This window comes from Hemicordylus capensis, chromosome 3 (genome assembly GCF_027244095.1).
Source record: "Hemicordylus capensis ecotype Gifberg chromosome 3, rHemCap1.1.pri, whole genome shotgun sequence".
NCBI lineage: Eukaryota > Metazoa > Chordata > Lepidosauria > Squamata > Cordylidae > Hemicordylus > Hemicordylus capensis.
Genome location: NC_069659.1, coordinates 249,916,907 through 249,938,291, shown reverse-complemented (window position 1 = coordinate 249,938,291; position 21,385 = coordinate 249,916,907). Strand labels below are relative to the sequence as shown.

General features: G+C 41.7%; 1 protein-coding gene across 6 annotated transcripts in view; it reads left to right on the top strand.

Annotated features, from left to right (window-relative positions):
• The window catches only part of ADGRA1 (adhesion G protein-coupled receptor A1), a 676,883-nt gene that overhangs the window by 328,918 nt on the left and 326,580 nt on the right, over nt 1-21,385 (top strand). The gene's annotated exons all lie outside the window — the stretch shown is intronic.

Genomic DNA, 21,385 nt, shown 5'->3' with positions numbered 1-21,385 from the left:
AAATAAATGCAAACTGAAGCCCAAAGACTTACTGGACTGATATTAGTTGCTCATATTAAATTGGAATCTGGAGCACCTGCAAGGTAATATTCAGCAGTATATAATCCAAATAAATAAATGTATGGCTTACTAGGAAGAAGAATACAAGGTATTTAAATATTCTTAAAAACCTGGGAGAAGTATAGTGCATAAAGGAAGTAATTAAGTTCCATTCAGTTCTGCAACATCATTTGTAATGCATTCCAAATTTGCAGTCTCACGCGTCAAATGATTGCTGAAATCTCTCAATTTATATATAGTAACTTTTAAGGGCAGATAATTCCCTGGAATGCTTGCTGTTTTTGAGGGTCAAAAATAGAATTATAGGACAGTGATTCTGTCAATAAGGAGTCTCCCATTGGGTTATGTTATGTTTCTGATGAATACTGTTTATCTAAACTAGGAAACATTCTATCTATCTATCTATCTATCTATCTATCTATCTATCTATCTATCTATCTATACACACACACACACACACACAGAGCAAGATCATGAGCTGAAGGCTCACATGAATCTATTGTTGAAGCTAAGTGCATCTGTCCCTGTAGGCTTTCTGAATGAGAGACTGCCTAAGACCAGTAACCAAAGGGGCAGTTGTGTTAGTTTGTAGCAGCAAAACCAATAGTCTTATGACACCTTAGAGTTCAATCAGTGTATTGTAGCAGAAACATTTGTGGGCTTCAGCTCACTTCATCAGATGCACTGTAGTGTTGTCTTCAGTTGAGAAAGAGAGAGGGGAAATGCAAATAATCAAGCCAAATAACCATGAAATACAAGAGGTACAGTCTGTGATAATAGTCTGTAATAACTGTGTCATGTGATAGTAACAAATGGTGACCCCAAACAATTTGCCAATATTATTTTTGGTGGGAGTAAGAGTTTTTTGGGTTATTGCTTGTTGAATTTGGGTGGGAGAAAAATCAGTGCAGTTTTGTGCCATGACAATAGAATGGTTATGATAATCTTTTCCCCAGTGCATTCTCTGATTAAAACTGGAAATTGGAAAGAGAAAGAAGTTGCTGCTACTGCCATAAAGCACCTGCTGCTACTGCAATAATCACTGTGGCTTTTTCCAGTTTAAAGGAGGGAAATTACACAAACCACCTTCCCCATGCTCCCCACCCCAATATATTTGTCATGGTTTTGTGGGGCCTCCCATGGAATTACTGGATTTCTGCCTTTTCACTGTGTGCAAAAAGATTTGTTGAAAATGGGGCAAAATTCCACTCAGCACTAGTAAAGAACTCATAATGTTGATTTAAATCTGTGCAAATACAAATGTCTTGATACATTATACTTCAGTCATCTGATGCTATAGTTCCCTTTGATGTTTCTCTGCTGAAGAATGACAACTTTCAGGTCAGCAGTAGAGTGTCCTGGAAGTTTACAATACTCCCCCGCTAGTTTTTGAATGTGTCCATTTTTTAATGTCAAATTCTTGTCAATTTGTTCTTTTCTGATGAGACTGGCCTGTTTGCCGTATGGAGAAAGGCATTGTTGAGAATTGTCATTAGCTACTACCAAAGCCAGAGGGGTCGGGGGGAGTTCATTGGGTTGAATCTGTAAGGGATTCACAGTAGACTTCCACCATCTACTTTATTTTAATGTGGGACAAACCACTCTCTCCACATAAGATTTCTGTGGGGTAAAGTGGCAAAACCCTCCCTAGAAGGGGTGAGCATTCCTAGGCCTCCAGAAGCATGTGACTAAGGCAGATCCAAAATGAAGAATAGCACACTTCACCAAAAAGGGTTCATTATTAAATGAAAAGAAAAACAAGCGTATGCAATAAGAATGATTGTCTCTTCATGCAGCAGGTTAACCATCACTAACCAGGCAACTCGGAATCAAGCAACAGAAGGAAAATAACTTCCCTCAGACATCTCTGAACTGGTCACTATTTTATTACTCACAGGCAGGGTGCCGTCTCCAGCCTACAGTCTGTGGCCTTCCCATTTCCTCAGCAGCTTCCAAGCCAGCTGCTTCCTCAGGGCACTCTTGGGACAGAACAAACAAACAAACAGAATACAGCTTTCTCTTCTCCTGGAGGCTCTGAGAGTAGTTGCTGCCCATTCCTCTGGTCTTGATTTTCCCAGGCTTTACCCCTTATTAGGAAAGGCCCACCTCCCATCCCCAACAGTTGCTCAAAGAGAAGCCTAGTCCTCCCTCAAATTCTTCCCATCACGATAAGGGTGAAAGCATATATCACATTGGAGAATGAGCAAATGAATGAGCCCTGATTGTATGACTGATGTTGTAAAGCCCCTTTACTAGTGTTGCCTGAGTGGATATAGGAAAGAGTTGGCAGCCAGGTTTATTACATATCCTGGTACTTGTGTTTGTGTCTTTTGTATGTAGTTTTTTATTGCTGGTGAGTGATCTTTTCTTATTAGGTTCAAGAACAGGCCTACCACCTAAGACATGTGAGAGAGACTTTCATTGTAGGTTATTGATAATATATGGGAGACGTTTTAGCTGGAAGCTGTGGGTGACAGCCAGTGATGTACTATCTGGATAATACTGTGCACTTCCAGGACAGACTTATAATAAGCACTATACTATTGTTTTGGGTAAGCAGCAGAGGAAAAGCAGGATATAGATGTGATAAATACATTTTTCTTGCAGAACAGGAACACAAAGCAGGTTACAACAATGAAAACATAAAACAGAACAACTATTAAAAGACAATATAATAGTGATAATATACACATACCTGTTCTTCAAACATGTTTTAGACCTCTTTAATGCATAAAATAAAATAAACATCTTCAAAATCGAGCAAATGTGTTTCAGTGTCCAAACACTATTATCAATGCTCCCTTCCAAACATGCTTTTCCTCCGAGGAGCTCAGAGCAGTGTACATGGTTATTTTTATTCTCACAACAACCCAGTGAGGTAGGTTCGGCTGAGAGATACATGGCTGGCCCAGAGTCACCCAGTCCATCAATGAATGGATGTAATTCTTCAATATACATAGCCTCTTTAATCGTACATTTCACAGTATTTCCTTCAACAGCCAAAATAAACACCCTTGTTTGTGCAGCTCTTCCTTCATGTTTTTCTTTCATATGTTTTGCCCAGGATTTCAATCCATCTTTATTATATTGCATGTCTGCTAAATGTTCTTTATACGTTTTTAACAGAGGTCTCCCTGTTTCCTCAATATGAAATTCCTCACATTCCATACATGCAATCTTGTACACTATTCTTTTAACCTGGCACCATCCCTCATCTTCCCACAAATCACACAATCCTTCATTTCACACTTACTGTCATAAATTAACCAGATGCTGTTTTAAAGTCATAGGTGCTGTACAAATCACATTAACTTTCAAGCCATGTTTTCTAAAGGTCTTTTGTTTTTGCCACATAAATTGTTTCGTTTAATAAGAATTTTTATTAAGAAGTAAACCAAAGAAAACAGAGACAAATCACCATAAAGACAACATAAAACCAATCAGTTTTCATAATGAAAAACCTCATTTTTCTAATTAATTACATCAGTAAAGAGAAAATATCTAGAACAAGATAAAGCTAAGGAAATTCAGACTCTTAAAATTGTAAAATCTAATTTGATCAGCTTCTTGTAAGTTACATATCGGAAACACTATAAGTCATATCTGGAAAATGGGAACAAAGTTTGACTATAACGGATATTATAATTGATAAAGGGTTCCCAAACAGACATGAATGATTTAGCAGACATACCATGTACATAAGCCGAGACTTTCAAAATTGAAGCATAGTCCCACACTTTCAAAAACCAATCATTTAAGGAAGGAATTTCCAAAATACATCACTTAGATGCATATATAATCCTAGCCGCTGTAATCATATATAAACACAATTTGTTTGATTTGGCAAGAATATAAGGTTTTATCATACTTAAAAGAAAATTTTCTGGAAGGAAGGGAATCTTAACTTCTAAGATTTGTTCAATTTTCATATGAATTTGTTTCCAAAACTGTTGAGCTTTACCGCAACTCCACCACATATGGTAAAATGAACCTAAATGTGAATTACATTTCCAACATTTCTTAGAGAAAGGATCATCTATTTTATTAATAGTCAAAAGAGTAATATACCATCTGAAGTTTGCCACATAAATTGATCACCCACATAAGGAACTTTAAGTACAGGTTATCCTTCCTCAAAAGTATTCTTCCTACATTGATCCATTGGGATTTTTTAGCCATTGTTTCTCACTAATTATTCAGCTTTTTCCCTTGAAGCCTCTACCTGCTCTCCAGTAGTGCAAATAGGACTGCAAGTTTAGCTAATCAATTAAAATGGAAAGAAATATTGGTGGAGGGAGAAGAGGCAGCGCAACAATTGGAGAGACAGTGTCCATTTCAGAAGACATGGGACAGAGCACCACCAGAGTGTGGGAAAATAGATCACCAGATTGTTATAGGATCAGATGAATTGTATAGATTATTGGAAAAGAAACAGAGATATTAACAGGATAATTTAATTAAAAGTCAGAGGATGGCATTGAGCCAATTGAAATTGGTTATTTCAGAAAGGGAAAGTTAAGATCTCTGTGAGTGATATGGGGGTGATTTTGTTATGATTAATTCCAGAATTTATGATAGTAAGTGGGAAATAAAGGATTGTGTGATTTGTGAGAGGGATGAGGGATGGTGCCAGGTTAAGAGAATAATGTACAAGATTGTATGAATAAATTGTACATGATTAAAGAGGCTATGAATATTGAAGAATTACATCCATCCATTAATGTTGAGGAGGAAATGAGCGAGGCAATGAACTGTATTGGCCAGAAAAGGACAGATAAACGGTTACTTCTGGAGAGCCACTCATGCCCCCCCCCTTGGATTGGTTATTTCTGCTGTAGTTACTGTGTTTAGTTACTGTGAGAGAGCTCCTTGCCCCATATGCCCCAGCCCTTAGGTCCTTAAGATCTTCAGAGGCCCTCCTCTGGGTGCCGCTGCCAAACGAGGTGAGGCAGGTGGCTCCTAGGGAGAGGGCCTGTTCAGTGGTTGCTCTCTGTTTATGAAATAGCCTCCCCAGTGAGATTCACCTGGCTTCATCACTTTGTTCTTTTAGATGCCAGGTAAAGACCTTTGTGTTCACTCAGGCCTTTTAAATTTAATTTTTTTAATTTTTTTAATGTGATTGTAACTGAGTTCTAAAAAATGTTTTTAATATTGTGTTTGTACTGTATTTTCTCTCCCCCCCCCTTTTTTTGGTTTGTTATGATTCAATGTGTGTGTTTTATCTCATGTTTTAATGTTGTGTTGTAAGCCTCCCAGACAACAATTTGTTATGGGGCGGCTAACAAAGTTTATATTGTTGTTGTTGTTTGATTTAATCTTAAGTGTGGACAGCCACTTGAAATGGAGCATTGATAATGGTATTTGGACACTGAAATGAGTTTGCTAGATCTGTTGTTTATTTTATTCTATTTTATGCATTAAAGAGGTCTTAAATTGTTAAAAGCATCATAAAACCACACATATTTCAATATATCAAGAGCAGAAAATAAAATCACTGGTCCATAATCCCTTTATACAGAAGTTCTAGGAGAATAAAGATGATTTTTTTTGTTATCTTTTCTAAGCAATCACAGTGGCTGAACTTGATGTCTTTTCTATTAAATACAGCTTTCATTTTGAAAGCACAGATATATGTTTCTAGTGGCCATTGAAATCACCTCTCCTCTGGTACAATCCAAGTATAATACGAACTTGTATGGGGCAATGGAAATCAGGCAACTTAACTATCCAACATGGCCGTATCTGGCTTGGCTTGCTCTGTGCTGGAATACTAACATATATAATGAAGTAAATAAACTTTATCTTCCAGATCTTGCAAGTTAATTGTTAAAAAAGGCAAATGTTCCTCAGTTGCTACAAACAACTTCTCATCCCCATCCCTGCCACTTTCCATTATTGTTAAGATGGCTTAGTCCTTAAAGGTTGCTTTGCATTCTCCACCTCTCTCTTTCACCCAGTAGGACACAGAGGAAAAGGCACCATGCTAATTAGAACGAATTTCACTATTATGCATTTACCTGAAATAGTGCTTGAATCATCAAACAAAGTGAATAGACTCCATGCTCTTAAAAAAAAAGTGTGTGCATCATTTCTATTTAATGAGAGGTTAGCACCTTCTCTCTCCTCTTCAATATTTTCTCCTTGCTGAGTTTTGTGTATCTGAGATGTGGAAAGGTCCAGTTGTTACACTTGCTAGTAATGCCTAAGTATCGCAATTCTCAAAGGCACATACATTGGCAACTCAATGCAAATGTATTAAGAATCATCATTTTAATGATTTTTTAAATTGGGTAGTACAATGTCAGTATAGCCAAGTTGCTTTAATCTGTGTGTGTTTACTTCATATTAATGGACACATGTTATCTAGTTCTGTTTTTTCTCTAGGACTGTGAAATTATGAAATATACTGTTGAATTTTATTTATTTATTTATCTATTTATCATATTTCTATACCACCAGATATATACATCTCTAGGCGGTGTATCTAGAAATATACATCTTTAGGCGTATTTTGACCTTCATTGTGCAGTATTTTTACTTTCGGGAATACAAAATTGGTACTTCTTTTAAGGGGGGGAGCAGATTTAATACTGCAAGATTCTTACTGAACCATAAAATAAAAACCAGTATGTATAACAGCATTCTAATAATTTAATTAGATCTATCAAATACCTGATGCTTAATTTACTTGGCATATTACCCACCCCCTTTTCTTTGCAACTGCAGATTACATATTTTCTTTTTAGTCATAATAAAATTGTATGACAGAAGTGATCAAACTATGTAGTTCTCTAACTAATGTAGAGTTTTATACAGACTTTTTCTTATTGCCCTCTCTGTAGTCATGCTTATACTCATTATAACACACATATGATGCATTATGATACAGTGATCTGTGATTGCTCTTGAATGCTATGCTGATTATATTTTTAACGATAAGATATGTGGTATTATTAAAATGTTTGAATGGCCACAGTGGTTTTGTTTAAATCTTGTAAATATAATATTCATCAATTTTTGTAATTTGAAACGAGGTGATATCCTTAATGTAATAGGAACTAGGAATAAGAACATGGATCTGAATTAAATTCCCATGGCATTGTAATTTCTTATCTGTTAGCTCTCTGGAGATCTTGGTCAAAGCATTGTCAGCCTCACTTTCTCATAGAATCAGAAATTATGGTAATTTAGTGGTGTCTAGTTAGAAGTGTATTAGGAACTCTGCAGTGAATAGTAACTTAGACAATCCACTAACAATGTCAGGTGAGATGTCTTCCTCGGGTGGCAGATTGGTGAAGTCAGTGGATTGCTACCTCTGGCTGCCTCCCACTATCTCCCCATCACATGGTTGTGATGGCACATGCACCAGCTACCACCACTGCCCTTTTCCTCTGCCACTGTCCTGCTTCTTGCTTTTGAAAAGCCAAGAAGTTAGGCGAGAGGAGGAGGATGGCAGTGATTGACATGGCCCTGCTGAGTGAGATAAGGAGGAGGTGCATGTTGGATATGGGCAGAGCGAGTGTGTCAGGAGCTGGCTAGATCAAGGTAAGAACAAATAGGAGGTCAGCCAGGAAGTCCATCAAGAACAAACTAGGTTAAGGTCACAATGAGCAGGAGCTCAGAAGGCAGCATTCAGTCCAATAGGAGCAAGCAAGGTCAAAGTCAGAACAAGCAGAAGGTTAGGAGCCAGGAATCAGTCCGTCGGGAACTAGCAAGGTCAAGATCACAATGAACATGTCAGGAGCCAGCAATCCGGAAGAGCAGGAAACTAAAACCAGTTAGAGGGCACCCACAACAAATTTGCTTCAGCAAGAAGCTGAAGCAAATTGAAGCCTTAAGTAGAGCAGCCAGAAATGCAACCTCACCTGAGTCTATAATGTCCCAGATCTTAAAGGGCCTTGCCGTGTTTCCAGGCTCTGGCTTTGGCAGAGTTGAGTAACTGCTGGGACTGATTGTGGTGCCTCTATTTCATCCTCAGAGGACAAGGCTAAGGGAATGCTGAGGTGGTCAGCAGGCACAGGGAACTCCTTGGTGTGAGATCCAGGTACTATGGGGTCAGGCTTGGCCTCACGACCCACATGTGTGGGGCCAAGTGGTGTATTAAAAAGAGTGTGCAGAGGCAAGGGGAATTGGGGAGATCAACCCAGGGGACAGATGAAGGATGGGAGAAAGGTAGGGTAGGGAGATTGGAATTGACATGTGGAGGAAGAGAAGGACACAATTATTGTGCAGTGGGTGGCACAGAGTGGGAGTCAGGAGCAGTTGCATGTTGTTCTGTCCCCAAATCAGAAACCCACATGGTGAGGCAAAACAAAGGAGTTGGGGTTGTAGCACCCTGGATAGCTCCCAGTAAGCTACTTGTTTTGACAAGGGCCAGAGGTGGTATAAGGTTTTAAACTACTACATCTGGAGTCTGCCTTTCTGCCTGGAGACCAGAGAAATGTAAAGAGGCAGTCCTCTGGCCTGGTGTCTAACACTCCTCCTCCACTCCAACAAGTCCCTTCAGGCCTATTGTTCATCTCTTGTGCAGTTTGAAGAAGCATGAAATATTGCAGAGGATACCAGTTCATGGGGGTGGCTCAGGCTTAGAGGGAGCCAGTTTGGGGGTCTCTGGCTCCAGATATCTGGTTCCAGAGTCTCCCATCTGGTAGGTTCAGGCTCTAGCCTGGTGTCAGGACTGTAGCTGGCTCACCTGGCCCTATACTCTTCCTCCTCAGAGTCAGACTCCACTTAACAGGCAACACTTAACAGGCATCCTGAAATGGGCAACTACAGGGGGATGTTTGATATGTTCTGTGTGCAGATCTAAACAGATCTGGCTGGTCAAAATAAGGATGCAACCCTGAATGTACTTTTGAATCTTCTACAATGCACAGAGGCTTTGCGGCAGATGAATTGACGTGGAAAGGATTACCTGAGATTAAGAAGCTAGAATCTCCCTTATCTGTTTTATGAGGCTGTAACATAAATGAATGAAACCAAACTCTTTTGCCTCTTTCGGAATTACTTTTTATTTGACATTTGGTGCCTTGGGCTAAACAGAGAGGTGGTTTTGTTTTTGTTTTTTAATATGCAAATTGAAATATACCACACACTTTGCTATATAAAGTGACAACTAATAATTATTACTATTCCTAATATCCACAGCTCTGTGCAGCTAGGTATATGGATATTGCATTTGCATCAACTGTGAACTTCTGGAAAGCTTAAAGATCTGTAGCAGTTTTGGCCCTTCCCTACTTGTCTGCATGAGTTAGCCTGCAACTTCTGAGTATATGGGAGGAGGGATAATTCCCAGTCGTCACCCATACAGATGGGGCAGAAAATGAGCAACAGGTGTGACTCATTCCTATGCTTCTTTCCCTGCCCTGGCTGCCTCACTCTCCTTTGCCTCCTCTGCCTCCTCTGCCATGACATTAACCCCAGGCATATGGGCAGGTCACTCACCTGGGTTGGGGAACTGGGCAAATGACCAGCTTGCATGCCTGCGGTTAATGTCGTGGTGGGGGAGGCAAGAGATAGTGAGGCTGCTGGGGCAGGGAGAGGAAAGTGGGAACAAGTTGCACCTATGGCTTGTTTTCTGCCCCACCTGCAAGGGTCACTGCTACTAACTCTTTTTTGCAACCACTGTATCTCATGGAAGCATGGGAAGCAGCAGTGCTTCACCTTGTTCTTCTCAGTTTATGTTGAGCTGTTAAGCTGTCTTTAAACTTTCAGGGATTTCTTCTCTTTGATCCCTGTTACAAGTTGGGTCTTTTCCACACATTTTCAGTAGAAAATGTGGGTGGTTTTTCAATACATGTGTTCAGTAGATGTGCGTGGTTTGAGTCAAGCAGATAAGCCTGTTGACACACCTATTAACGCCTCTTCAGAGAGAGACAATCCCTCTGACTTTGAAAATTCACCTCAAAACAGGACCCTGGCAAAAATCCTGTGGAGAGGACAGTGGATCCCTGAACAAATGAAAAAAGACTTATTCACAGAAGTCTTAAGACATTTAAGTTGACTGAAAAGAAAGGAGAAATAAACATGGAATGGTTTAACAAATAGATCAGAGGACAGGGAAGCATTTGAATAAACATGTTATGATCCTTGATTAAACATGTTATGGATTCATTGACAGTTATGCAGGGGATTAATTTCCCTCATTACACTCAAGAGACTGTCAGAATCAGGTGATGTCAGATGGAACGGAGCCATCAGAGAGAGAGAGAGATACAGTGCAATGGGTTAATTGATCTCAGTGATTCTGGGTAGTGGAAGCAGAGGCAGACTTTTAGGGGTTCCTGGCAACTATGACATCATTGTCTTCCACAGGGCTGACGAGGGAGGGGGAGCCAGTACAAATTACATGGGACGGGCCCGGCGGTTGGAGGAGGGCCTGGCCACAGGGCCTCTGAATGCTCCCTCTGAGAATGAATGATCTTAATTACTTGTGTATCCTGTGGCTGTGGGGCCAGCAGCCGGGGTGAGGACAGCCCTGTGGCGTCTTGGCTCAGCGTGTGCTGGTTCAGCTGCTGGCAGGGGAAGGTGCTCTCTCTCTTGGTCTCTCATCTAGAAATTAAAATACTGAGCAAAAGAACAATGAAGACGGAGGATGTGGGTTGGAGGAATGTGTGGGGAGAGGTGTCTTTCTCGCTGCATCCCGTCCCCGTCCCTATCTCTCCGTCTTGCTGTCCGCCTCGTTTTGCCTTGCCATCCTCTCACTCTCTTCCTGATATTTGCTCCCTCCTCCCCCTCCTCCATATATCCGTGTCTCTATTGCAGTTTCTCTGTTTCTCTTTCCTTTCTGTTCTGTACGTTGAATCCCCCAGCTCCAGGAAGCAGTGGCAAGTTGCAGGGCGGGGTGGGGGGACAGCTGTGGGTCTTCATCCATCCACCAGAACTGCTGCTTCTACCTGGGTCAGCATTCAGCTCAAGGCAGGGGTCAGGCTATCTGTCAGATGGAACAGGTCTAGTGACAGACAAACTTGCATTGATATCTGTGGTTTTTGAGCTGGGTTCTCAGAAGCAGGCAGCCTCCTCAGTGAGAAGAGGGTTTTCCCTGCTTGGGTTGCCAGATGCTGTTGTACTACAGCTCCCATCATCCCCAGCCGCACGGGCCAAAGGCCATTACGTAAGAACATAGGAAGCTGCCATATACTGAGTCAGACCATTGATCCCTCCAGCTCAGTATTGTCTACACAGACTGGCAGTGGCTTCTCCAAGGTTGCAGGTTTTATCATATTTATCATTAACATTATTAACATTATTTATTTATTATTAACATTATTTATTATTAACATTATATCATATTATATCATATCTATTATTAACATTATTTTATCATATTAATAACAACATTATTATTAGCATTAACATATTTGTTTTTGTTTTCCACATCAATACAATTTCCAAGATTTATAGCTGCTCCGCCCTTGCTGGGGGGCCCCACTTTTTTTTTTTTCCATTGGGGCCTGAACCAGCTCTCAGCGGCCCTGGTCTTCCATACTACCAATACCAACTTCAGTGGAATCCCTATGCTTCTTGAATGCATGTACTACAATCTTTGGAGTCAGTAATTGTTCAGAAGACACTACAAATTGTTACAGACAAAATAACAGCTCAGCTTTGTGTCAACAAACAACATCACAAGATCAAAAGTGTTATGTGCAGTAGCAAGAAGAATATGGGACAGGTGTCTCTTAAGATGCAGCTTTTGGAATCTCATGTGAAAGTGATGGCCAGGGGGTGCCTTTGCATGGCTTTGGCTAGTGCACCAGCTTTCTCAAGAAGGCAGATTTGGCCCCAGTCACCCATGCCTTAGTCACATCGTGGCTGGATTACTGTAACACGCTCTATGTGGGGCTGCCCTTGAAGAATATTCAGAAATTACAGCTAGAATTCTATCTAGAGCTGCCCACTGGAATAACATCACACCCATTTTGAAAGAGCAGCACTGGCTGCCAATCCGTTTCCAGGTCCAATTCAAGGTGCTGGTTTCAACCTTTAAAACCCTTAACAGTTTGGGCCCTGGATACCTGAGGGACCACCTGCTCACAGAGGTTGCTGCTCGCTTAACGAGGTTGTCTGGGTGGAGGGGTCCTCTGCTCTGGGTGCCAACAATGAGGGAGGCTCGGCTTTTGTGCACATGGGACAGGACCTTCTCAGTTGTTGCCCCCAGATTCTGAAATGTTCTCCAGTGGCCATCCAGTCTCCATCACAGTTATTAGAAAGTGTGTGAAATCCTGACTTTTTACCCAGGCTTTTATTTGATAGTTTCTCTCAAAAAAAGATAGGCTTTGTATCTTTTGTGATTATATTTTGCTTGTTTTTAATTTTTTTAATCAAATATGGATTTTTATATTTTAGCTAATATTTTAATTGTGTAATTTTTGTAGTCTTGTTTTAACTTCTGTATGAACAACATTGAGATTGTTTCAATGAAAGATGGGATGGAAATTTAATAATAAATAAAATTAAAATAAACGCACTTTGCTACAGGCTATTCAGCTTAGAAGTAAAAAAGAGTGTTTTAGCAGATGTCTTAAGCAGGACCACTCAGGATCCGAACGTGGTATAATTTCCATCCTCTGGAAATAGAATTTTTTTAAAAAAACAAGAGAAAATGCAAAATGTGCAGTTTTCTGCTTTCAAACTTGCAACAATTGCCAGTCAATGAGGGATGTATTAATTGGTGAGATGGATTGGTTATCTTTAGTACACATTTTCACCAATACCAGTGCTGCTTCAAGTAATCTACATATTATAGCAGTAAACATGTATTGCATTTTTAAAACACAGTTTTGGCCTCACTAAGCTTAGTACCCACACCACTGCGCCATTGAAGGATGCTGGAGGACTTCTTTCTCTGGCTCCTTGCTCTGCTGCTCCCTGCTGCATGGCTTGCGTGCCATGCGAGCGGCAGAGCCTGTACGAAAGAACTGATCATATTCCTGCCTCCCTGCCAACCCTCTGCCCCACCAGCATTTTTGATCGTGTGCACAACCTTAAGATCTGTGTCAAAGGGGGAAATCTTACATTAAAGCATAAGCAACCTTTATGTAGCAGTATGGAAATTTGTCTGCTAACTCACACATGTTCTAGTTAATGCTAAGAAAGAATAAACACAAAGGCCCCATGAATATAAATAGAAGAGATTTCTTGATTGGGAAAGCACCAGAATATTTTAGCATTAGAACATTCATCAAATTCAATTTTGAAGTACTTGTTGCATTTTAAAATGTCAAATTTGAGTATTAGTTCAGTAAAAATTCACATGGTAGCCCTCACAACACATCTTGAGATGGTAGGGGATCAGTCTTTGTTCTCTCACATGACTGTTAAAAAAAGATTGAAAGGTTGTTTGATATGTATCCTCCCACAAAGCCAATTGTTCCCATGTGAAGTTTGTCCTTAATAATATTAAAACTACTGGGTAAACCATTAGAACCCTTAGCTATACAATACAATATTTAAATTACAAGATTGTTATTTAATACAATACTTAAATTATAGGATTGCTCACTTGGTAGTAATTACATCTGCAAGAAGAGTAAGTGAGATATCAGTGATAAGGGTGGACCCACTGAGAGGGTTCTTATGTCTTCCTATGGAATTTATTCCAAAGGTTGCTTCTGCTTTTCACATCAAATAATTTATCTCCCGTGTTTTTAAAAGTGTATACATCAATTGCAAAATACACTTCCCATTTTCTAGATGTACAGCAAGGATTCACATTTTCTAAAGAACCAACAAGATTCCACAGCAGTTTGTTGTGGTGCAAGGTGCAAATATAGATAAGGCTGTGTAACTTCCCAGAATATTTCAGATTTATTAAAGGCTGCAATATGCATATGTTACAGATTAGCTGCTATGCAAATGCCTGGAGGATTACATTCAACAAGATCAAACTGCATCATTAGCTTGGGAAGCAGGAGTTTCCATATAGGACATATGTAAAGCAACTACTGATCATCTAAGCAAATGTTTGTAAAACATTATGCTGCAGACTAGGGCCAAATAACAGATACAGCAGTTGATTAAAAGTATGTTTAATTGTGCCCTGTACTGACCTTCATTCAGTGAGCTTGTTAATCTGTAGTGGTTTCCTCCCATGTAGTGGTTTCCTCCGAGTGGAGCCTGTTTTTGTGGCTCCCAGATGGCATTGGAGGGCACCAACCATATCTGGCCATACACTGCAGCCACCCAGTGACAAGCACTCCTGTCTCTGTCCATCCACATCACAGCCCAGCAGTCAGGATCCCTGCTGAACCTGCTGCCTGACTACACACCCCACTCACAGCCAGACTCCAAAAAGTGACTCAAACCCATGAGGTGGTACCGGGCTCACTCACCACCAATCAGCTATGGGGTGGCCAGGAGGGGCCTAACTTGCTCACTGCCTCACCAGCTAGCAATCCTGATCAGGGTCACTCGCTGATCAGTGGCATTGCCAAACATGACCAAAGCCCTGCCCCTGCTGCTGCCGTGACCTGTCATTGCACATCTTCTTCTCTGCCACAGGGCAGCTTAAGGCGGGCAGGGAGGTGGGACAGAGGGCCGAGCGGGGTGGGGGAGCAACGGGTGAGTGGGGCAGGAACAGAGTCTGAGTGGCAAGCGGGGGGGAACAAAAGGCTAAGTGGCGAGTGGGAGGGGAGGAATGGGCGAATGGGGGGGAACTGCTGTGTGGCCAGCAGGAGGGAAGCAATTGCTGAGCAAGAGACAAGGGCAAAAGGTGAGCGGGGGGAGGAATGGGAACGGGTGAGAAGGTGGGAGAAACTGCTGAGTGTTGAGTGGGGGGGGAGAGCAAAGAGCGAGCAGTGAGTGAGGAGAAAGCAGCTCCCAGGTGGTGAGCAAAGAGTGAGCAGGGGTTAGGAACAGCTGAGCCAAGTCTCGGGGGAGACTGAGCTGGGGGGAAAGGCCTAATGAGGGGGCCTTCTGCCACCCCACCAGGTCTCTGGGGTGAGGAAGGCTGACTGAGAAGGGTGGGAAAGCCAACTGCACTAGTGCACAGTTGCTCTGTGCGGATTCAGCTTGTCTATATCTATAATACACTAAGGTCATATGTGGCAAGTCCCACTGCAGCCACGACCAATGAAAATGCAAGGGTGGAGCTTTCACATACAACCTGGCGGGTCCATTGAAGAAGCTTCCGCCACCATCGCCCCATCATTGCCCATCCTGTCCGTCGCCATGAGGCAGCTTAAGGCAGGCGGGGAGTGGGACAAAGGGCCGAGCAGGGGGAGGAGGAAAGGCCGAGTGGCAAGCAGGGGGATGGGAAAAAGCAACTGCCAAGCGGCAGGTCAGGGGGAAGCAACTGATGAGGGAAGAGCAGAAGATGAGTGGTGGGCAGCTGGGGGAAAGCAACTGCTGATCAACAAGTGGGGGGAGCAAGTTTCCACGGGGGATGCCGAGCTGAGAGGATAGGCCGAGCGAGGGGGCCTTCTGCGGCCTCGCTAAGTCTCTGGGGTGGGGAATGCCGAATGAGGGGGTGGGAAGGCTGAGTGCACTAGCGCACAGAAGCTCCATGCGGGTTCAGCTTGTTCACTCCTAATATTTAACAGTGCCTACTGGTATTCTTCATGTTCTTTTAGCACAGACACAATGCTCAGTCATTTCAAAACGGCTTATTGAAAGTGGTTAAGATAATTACTATATAATTATTATATATATTCATATATCCTGATTGTTCTGAACATACATTTTCAGCATATCAGTTTTATAAAGAATACATTGCAAAGGTAAAATATATCATCATCATCATCATCATCAACTAATATTTATATAGCACTTTTAAACAAAAGTTTACAAAGTGATTTACACAGAGAAATAATAAATAAATAAGATGGATCCCTGTCCCCAAAGGGCTCACAATCTCAAAAGAAACATAAGATAGACACCAAAAAACAGACACGGGAGAAGGTACTATGCTATGGGTGGATAGGGCCAGTTATTCTCCCCCTGCTAAATAAAGAAAATCACCATGTTAAAAAGGTGTCTCTTTGCCAAGTTAGCAGAGGAGTTTCAATTTCAAACATATTACTGACTGCTCTTCTGAGATAGGATTAACATTTTTTGACTGTACTTATGAAACTAAATTTTAAATCCACGTTCTGCCCCATGACAGTTTTATTGGCAATTGTTTCCTTATGGGAGAACCAATAATATGTTTTCACTTTGCTCCTTGTTCATGTTTTCAGTTTTTGGCCAACAATAAAATTATTTGTATTGTGTTGAACTTTTCAAAATTACTCTGACATATAGTTTTTATAGGCATATTTGAAAACATAAATATAATAAGGAACTAATTTCCTGTAATCACTGAAATTATATTTCTGTACCGGGGTGCAACCACATCTTTTCTATAACATTTAAAGATAATTAGTGCATCTGGCAAACATGTAGTAAACATGCTCCCAGGAATTATTGTTAGATAAGCTCCTTGGGTAAGTGTTGTGGTTTGCCAAGGTCCTTGGGTATGTGTTTACCATCTGTTCTGAACTACATAACGGCTCTTCACAGATTACAGAACGTACATTGCCAGCCCATGGTGGAAATACAAGGCCCCATCTTTTCTGTAATGCATGACATTTAAGTGTTGGACAGACCTGGACCCTGAAAAGCCTTTACTGATGAGGAAGAGTAGCTCTCCCCTGTAGGAGCCCCTGGTGATAACCTGATCCTGCAGTGATCTCAGTTTGGAAAGAATGACCAAAGCTGGTCCCACAGCAAAAGATCTTGCTGTGGGACCCAATTGCCTCCAACCTAGACCCTAATCCTACTTCACACCTTCTGCAGTCACTCCTGTGACCCCCAAGAACAATGACAGTAGTGGAAACAGGTCAAAATCCAGAACCAGTGGAGGAGTGCCTACCTGACTGCCAAAGACCTGCCTTTCAATGGACCTACCAGAAGTTGGAGGAAGCAAGTCTAAGTACTCTGAGCATCAGTGAGGGCCAAGCTAACTGCAGGAAGGGGAGATATATCTGCTCTCTTCATTCGCATCCAGATCCTCAGTGGTAAATCAGCTCAACCTGTGAAGCCTACTTATCTATCTATCTATCTATCTATCTATCTATCTATCTATCTATCTATCTATCTATCTATCTATCTATCACATTTTTATACTGCCCCAAACCTCCTTTTCCAGGCAGTTTACAACAATATAAAGCAAATTAAAAGACAGGAAAAAGAACTTTAAAACAATTTAAAACCACAGTCAAATGAAAAAGCTTGTGTGAAGAGATAAGTCTTTAAGTACTTTAAAAAAGTTGTCAGAGATGGAGAGGCTCTTATTTCAGCAGGGAGCACATTTCAGAGTCTCAGGGCAGCAACAGAGAAGGCCTGTCCCTGTGTGGCCACCAGATGAGCTGGTGGCAACTGAGGACGAGCCTCTCTAGATGATCTCAGCAGATCTTTAGTCCATTGCTTCAACCTTACTTTTTAGCTCTTGACCCCAGCCCTGCTCCAACCCCCTCTCTCATTACATACAAAAGTTAAATATTACATACAAAATTTTTTTTCCCTTACAAGTGATGCTTTGGACATATATGTTACCATACTTTAAAATTTGGTGGGGCTGCCTGAGGCCAAATTTGGGGCAGGGTAGAGGCCACAGCTGCTAATTATTAGGTATCTCTGATGTAGAATAAACCTGGTGGCTTTGGACTTTGTCGCATGATTTGCTCTCTTCTTTTTTTCTGCTTGGTTGAGTGGATTTGTGCTTTTATTGTTGAGTTTTTAATCTGTGCTTGATATTGGTTTTATTATTTTCATGAGCCACCCTGGAAGTTTTGTTAAGCTGAAAAGCAGGAGACATAAATAATGGTTTCGTTCCAGGGAAAGATACATTCTGTGAGACAGAATGGCATCTTTGCAGAGATATTGAAAAAGACCAAAGGGAGGGGGGAGGATCTTTGAGAGTCTGAGCTTGCCCTGTCTTAGGCGGCATCTCAGATTTTTATATATATATATATATATATATATATATATATATATATATATATATATATATATATATAACTCAGAGCTAATCTCACTGTACATCTTAGCTTTTAAAAAACATGTCAGTTGTGCAGGGAGGGAGGGAGGGAGAGAGAAGCCATTGCTATTGAAGAATGACAGCTTTATTTTTATAGCTACATACTCCAAGGCTGACTCCATGTCCATATATGAATAAATGATGCAGGGTTTTCAGTGATATGAAACTGTAATAAGAGTTGTGATCAAAGAGCTTTTCATCAAAAATAATAAAGATAAAAGATTGCCAGATTCATGTTGTTGCAAATGGTTGTGTTGTATAAAATGACCATGTTGTGATACATACTATAGTTTTTGAAGTACAAGGAATTTAGTTGGTTTTCTTACCGGGGGCGGCGGGAGGGGGGATTGAGTGCTCTTTCAACCATTTCTGACAACTGTGACTACTCATCCAAACAGCATTATTTCAGAAAAAATTAGAGGTGAGTCACCTTATATTTTGCAAAATATTTGAAAGCTTTCTCAATCAAGAAACATGGAATATGATATATATGAGCCAGGTTTGAGGTAAGCTCTTTCACAGGATATGCATACTATCAAACTGTCAACAAAACCAACAATATGCCAAATTCTGTGCAGGGATTTGAAACAGAGAAACTATGATGTGCACCTACAGCATTATGAAAGACGTTTTGCATTTTGTCTTTAGCATTTTCAGGCATTAAAAGCCTAGGTACAAAGGTCATTCACACGACCATAAATGTTGGTGGTGGCGGGGTGTGTGTGTGTGTGTGCTGGCAGGCTCCTACCTGTCTCCCCGCACATGATCAAAATGTGTTTGAAGGCTTGGCCACTCATGTGGCACACAAGCCACACTGCAGCACAGAGCAGGGAGCTGGAGCAGACCAGGGAGCCAGAGGAGGAGGTGGTGCATCCCCCCCCCAGCTGGGCGCACTTGCTGCTTGGTTCTGGGTGTGCTGGGGCTACCTGCAGCCCACACACACACACGACCAGGTACCTGGGTAGAAGGATGTGCTTGCACTCTTCTACCTAGGCAATAGCCTGAGGTAAAATCTTGGACTACCTGGCGAGGCAGCACCAGGATCACTGTCATTTTTGGCACTTCACATGAGCAGCCCTACCCTGGTAGGGCTGCGCAAGCCCAGGTAGGGCTGCTTGTGTGAATAACCTTATCGTTTTTGCCATGGAAGCACATCAGCAAGCCCTGCCCCGTCTGCACCAACATGCTCCTTAACAATGCCCCCCCGTCTCCACACATCTGCAGAGGCAAACACACATGGAAGGTCTCTCTCTTAGTCTCTCTGCAGACAAACAAAGAGTGTGGAGGTGGGGCTTGTGGAGGTGGGGCTTGGTGTGGAGGTGGGGCTCTTGGTGCTGTAACCATGTACAGTGCACACAATTACATAATGCTGGAACAAGATTTCTGTGCTGGAAGTCTGCTGGCAAGACAAAACATGTCCAACATTACAATTCAACAAAGAATGCAAACAACCAGCATTTCTAGTATTAGTGATCAAAGAGGGCCATACATAGCATACATAGCATACATACCATACATAGGCTCTCTGTGGTGAACTGAAATTCCGTAAACGAATGAACAGTGGGCCAGTGCAAATGGCTCAAGGATCTTATAAGCCAGATCCAGTTTTGTGTGATATAAATATTGATCCATGGGAGACTAGAAGTGTGAGCACTGTGAGATATTCCCCTTAGGGGATGGAGCTCCTCTGGGAAGAGCATCTAGACTCCAAGTTCCTTCCCTGGCATCTCCAAGATAGGGCTGAGAGAGATTCCTGCCTGCAACCTTGGAGAAGCAGCTGCCAGTCTGTGTAGACAATACTGAGCTAGATAGACCAATGGTCTGACTCGGTATATGGCAGCTTCCTATGTCCTATGACAATCCAGAATGTAGAATGCCTTTCAATAAAAGTTGTATATACCTAGAGGAAGCTAGAAAGTGGCATGGTTCAGTTAAATTGTCATACCAGAATACAGAATGAAGCTACTGAGAAGGATAATTCAGAAAATATATGTGATAAAGTAGCTTTTTTTTTTGTAGGGATCCCTCAGTGAGCATAGACATGAGGCAATAGACACCATTTGCAGCAAAGCAGTAATAACAGTCCCTCTCAAAGCAGTAGTTGTGACATTACCATCTTCAGATAATGTACATACAGTATGTATATTACTCCTTTAACGATGAACCAATGAAAAATTCTTCGTTTCAGCTAATAGAAATTATGTTTCCATAATTGGCAGGGAGGTAGTCCATGGTTTGGGATAGCCTTATCTTTTGGATATTGGGCTACAGCAGCTTTACTAATATTCAGAAGAGAAGGAGTACTTTCCACTATTCAGTATATTCGTGCTCTGGATCTGAGTGCAAGATTTTGGCAGGGCTTATTTATAATAGTGAAGTTTTCCCAGGCTCAGCCCAAAAAAGAATTTCAGGGGCTTGTGAAAAGGCCACCTCATCAAATGAGAATCAAAATCCCAGCTAGATAAGACTTCCTGGCTTTACTGCCAGCCCTCGCAGTCCTCAAGTTAAACCTTTGGGGACCTTAACTTACTTGAACTGTCACAAGAGCAACAGAACTACATGAGGAGAAGGGAAGAGAAAGTCCCTTGGTAGAGTGGCAGTAGCCCTTGGGAAAATTGTACCCTCAATGATTCCCTGGGCTCAGCTGGGATGTCTGGGAAAGATGTCATGAGACCTTGGTGGGTTGATTCCAGACAATTGCACAACACTGTAATAAAAAAGAGGTTATTTGGGTAGCTATATAAATTTATTATATCAATGTCCAGAAGAAGCTTGTATATGCAGGTATCCTTGCATAGAATATACCACAGCAACTTTCAAAAGATGGACAGAACTGAAGAGATTAGGCCGCATTCAGACAAAACAGCTAACCGGACTTAAATGTGGCCAAGGTTGTAACTCCATTACCCCCAAAAGTGTGAAACCGTGGTGGGCTGAAAGTGACCTTTGGTTTGCCTCACCAAACTCCAAAATGAACCTTCGGTTATCTTTAAGGTTCACTGCTGAGAGCTCAGGTTTTGCTGCCGAAATGTTACATCTAACGCATGGCTCTGCTATAACCACTATTTTGCGCCAATTTTCAAACTGCCACCATAGAGCCAGGGTGCAGACCCACTTGAGGATGTGGCTACTCCATGCTTTCGGTGCTTCTCACTAGAAATCTCTTGGAAAACCAGCCCCGTCCCTCCTGTCAGTTATAGACCTATGGAGTTGCCAGGCTACAAGGATGCTGTCACGCCCCATTCTGGCTTGTCAGCCTGTCAAGCTTCACAGTCACTCAGGGGAATCCCCTTTCCCCACTTT